The sequence below is a fragment of the Echinops telfairi genome, unplaced genomic scaffold, assembly GCF_000313985.2.
Source record: "Echinops telfairi isolate 266 unplaced genomic scaffold, ASM31398v2 ScPeMD7_7468;HRSCAF=8506_1, whole genome shotgun sequence".
NCBI classification, from domain to species: domain Eukaryota; kingdom Metazoa; phylum Chordata; class Mammalia; order Afrosoricida; family Tenrecidae; genus Echinops; species Echinops telfairi.
Window position 1 is genome coordinate 8,198,692 of NW_022111370.1, and position 3,690 is coordinate 8,202,381.

At 48.7% G+C, this 3,690-nt stretch overlaps 1 protein-coding gene across 1 annotated transcript in view; it reads right to left on the minus strand.

Annotated features, from left to right (window-relative positions):
• Nucleotides 1-1,720, minus strand: part of C1QTNF7 (C1q and TNF related 7) — a 108,798-nt gene extending 107,078 nt beyond the window's left edge. The window contains exon 1 of the mRNA XM_004707761.3: nt 1,491-1,720. The gene's annotated coding sequence lies outside the window, so the exon portion shown is untranslated. The remainder of the gene's footprint in view (nt 1-1,490) is intronic.
• Nucleotides 1,721-3,690: the final 1,970 nt, after the last annotated feature.

Consider the following 3,690-nt stretch of genomic DNA (forward strand, 5'->3'; position numbering starts at 1 on the left):
AGGTAAGTGTCTTGTGTATGTGCTGACAACTGGCCATGTATGAGGAAAGAGCATGCCTCACCACAGGTTGTAGAAAATAGACCCACCATTTCTTCAAGGGAAGAGACGAAGTCAAATACTAATTAAAGTGAAGAGCCGTTGGTCTTGTCATTCTGGGTTGCTTCCCAGGGAATTGGGAGATGGGCAATGCCCAGGATTTATTTTGGGGATTTTTAATCCAGAGACATTGGGAGGTGCTTGGCCTGAGGGCAGGAGAGGGTGTGAGAAATCGGGATACATGTTCCCTATAGCTCCTGCGCCCCAGATGGATGGCGCAGGATAAGGGCACCTGCGCTCCTGGAGAAGCTCGTGAAACAGGGTCTCATGAAATCGCGCCTTGAAAAGGTGGGTCAGAATAAAAGTATTTTGTTCCTATTAACTTAGCGTCTCTCCAGGACTTCCCAATCAACAAGCACAAAAAATACCTCTAACAGAGATGCAGGTACCCAAATACAATGCATTACTTATGTGATGATGCCATCCATGCCTATAAGCACCTCTAACAGAGTCCACATGGCTGCAACAACAGGCTCAAGCACAGGCGCAATCATGAAGGTGCCTCCGGACCATGCAGTGTTTCATTCTGTTGTGCATAGAGTTGCTATGGGTTGGACCTGACTCAATTGGACCTAACGATAGTAACAGTCCAACTCCCCCATAGGGTGACAGTCCGGAAACCCTATGGGAGCTGTGCTATCCGTTCGTGAGGTTCCTATGAGTCAGAATCATCTGGACAGCAGCTGATAACCATGTAATCCTTAGTTTTTCTACAGCCTCTGAGCTCAGATGCTCATTTGCATGTATGGAGATAACTGCCTTCTCGCTGAGGGGCACGTGGAGTGAGGAGCACACTGCTGTAATAGAATCAGCAGTCAATAAAGCATCCCCTTTAACCAGCGTCAACCGGGCACAGGACTGATGCTCTTGCAAGGGCATCTCCACAATATCCATCCTATCCAATTGAATGTCTATTTTCCTTCCCATTAAATTCTACAGCCGTTCACACTGGAGGACGCTCCTTAAATTTGAATTATGAAAGCACAGACTCAATATTTTGGTCCCACGGGACGCTATGAACCACTGCTGCCTGCTCCCTCAAGTCTCCGTGTTAGCCTTGAGCTCCCCTCGCTAGAGATCCATAGCTACACACCTCCATCCATACTACATACACACTACCATAGCTACACACCTACCGCCGGACACAGCTGGCAACGAAGGCACACTTTTCCAAACGAGCCTTCCCTGAGCAAAGCCACTTCTGAAGACTCTCACTTTTCCTCTTCTGTTCAGCAGAAGCAGAACCCCCCAGGAGATATTTTATTGACTAAGCCTCAGGCAGTAATCACCCTTCAAACATGTTAGAAGGACAGAGGAGTAAAGCCCATATGAGCCAAAGGGCTCCCGGGGAGAAGGAAGAAGTTGCTTCGGTTGGAGAAACACAGCTTACTTACAGCGCTCCCAAGTTCTCCACACAGCTGGAATCTTTGAACTCCAGCGAGCACAGAGGGTGGGCCTTTCGCTTGACATCCACTTCGCTCTGCCAGGGGTGAAGAATCATAACTCGTGGAGGCTTCAGATTGATCAGTGATTCCTGGTTCACCTTCAAAGGCGTTGTCCTGGGCCTCGAGGGGAGGCAGAGAGAAAGGGAGAGTTCCACTCAGCGACACCGCTGTGATCTCCACCAAGCTCTGCGTGTTTGATGGAGCCTGAAAGAAGCACTTGTCCACGTGACAAACGAAAATAAATATCCTGCTTTATCTGTTGGCTCACTCCCTGGATCATGTTTGGGAGAGGGAACCAACAGGCTAGACAAAGTCTGTTCTTAGAGTATCATTCTTTGCTCTGGAATCCTTCCAATCTCTCCTTCCAGGGGACCTCAGAAAGCGCCTGGTGTTTATATTCTTGTGAGTCATTTTAGAGATAATATGGACAGACCCTGACAGCCATGTTAGCTTATAGTGGAAGAAAAATGAAATCAAGGGTTTATACAACCAGCCCAGAATCACACACTTAAAATAAATAAACTTTAAACTCACTGCCATTGAGTTTATTCTGATTCACAGTGATTTCTGAGGCTGTAAATCTTTACAGATGTAGAAAGCCTCATTTCCCCCCCCAAGGAGTGTCCGGTGGTTTAGAACTGCCAACTTTGTGGTTAGCATCTCACCAGGTAATCCACTATGCCACCAGGGCTTCTCTCAAATATTACAGTAGTTAGTGGAAAAATAGGGACCAAAGTCACCGCAGAGCTCTATAGAGGCCCGTAATGAGACAGCTCATCCGTCTCATTATCTTTAGGACACATGCCATTCGATGAGGTCCTCAGTGTTTACGAGTCTTGCTCCTCACGGTTGTACAATGGGAGTCAGGATGGTGCGTACCTTTGCTTGTTCCTGAAGTACGGTGACTGCCATGAGGCGGTTTGCTCAGGATAAAGGCAGTTATAGGATGGCACGTTGACAACATGGCCCTGCGGACCAGCCACTTTTGGTTATTCCGTTGTAACATTTCCAACGTTTCGAATGCTAGTTTTCTGTGCTGCATAAAGCCATCAATTGATTTTGGGTGGAGATCACTGGGGAGGGAGTGGGATGGGACATGAAGATAATGGTTGGCTTTGATCGACTGGATCGAGATCCGGTGAAAGCATGCCGCACGCCTCCACAGTTGTTACAGAAAGGACACTGGATCTAGAATCATGAACTATGTTTCAGCCTTGGCCTCTGATATGTACTAGCCAAGAAAACCCACAATCCCCACAGTGCGCAAAGACTCCCCATTGTACTGCCCTCCAAGAACCCAGGTGGCACAGTCCTTAAGTGTTTGGCTGCTAAGGGCAAGGTTGGCAGGGGGAACCCCCTAGCCATTGTGGTGGTAGATTTCCATAAAGAATGCAGCCTTGGAAATTCTGTAGGGCAGCTCTATTGTCTTTGATAGGATCGCTGGGGGGTCAGAATTGACTCAATGGCTATGGGGTTTGGATGCATACCTCCTACTGTGGAGTGCGGATTAAAGGAGATCCTTCTTGGGACCACACTTGGCAACATGGGTAGGCTCTGAAATGGCCATGTCCAGTACCCGTCACAGCAGCTCCCGCAGAAAACCTTGCTGGTGGAATCGTGCCAGGGCCATTTGCCACTTCCTCCTGGGACGTGACTCTGCGTGCTCTTGGTGTTGGCCTTCAGTTTGTGCCTTCATCTTCCTGCCTGGTGCTCCTAAAGAGAACGCGTCACCTTCCTTCTGGCTAGTCCACGGCTTCCCCCTCCCACCCTCCTCATGCCAAGCTGGCCACTCCTGAGTTTCCTTTGTAGAGTTCAACTTGTTTTTCCATTTCTTACAAACCCAATGCCAGGTTGCTACCAGCTCAGAGTGACCCAGGTGCCCGAAATGAACTGCAGCACAGTGTTTTCTAGGCTGTGATCTCCACGGGAGCAGTATGTCAGGCCATCAAGCCATGGCTGCAGTGGAATCACCAACTTGAGCGCTGAACTTTCATACCACCAGGGTTCCCAGAATGCAATGGTAAGAATGGCAAACAAGGAGAAAACATTTTGCTTAACACAGTCGAAAAGCATCCCTGGCATCCTGGCAAACGGGGTGTGGTATGGGAGGCTGTCTTTAATCCACATGGGGCATGAAAGACCAAATGCC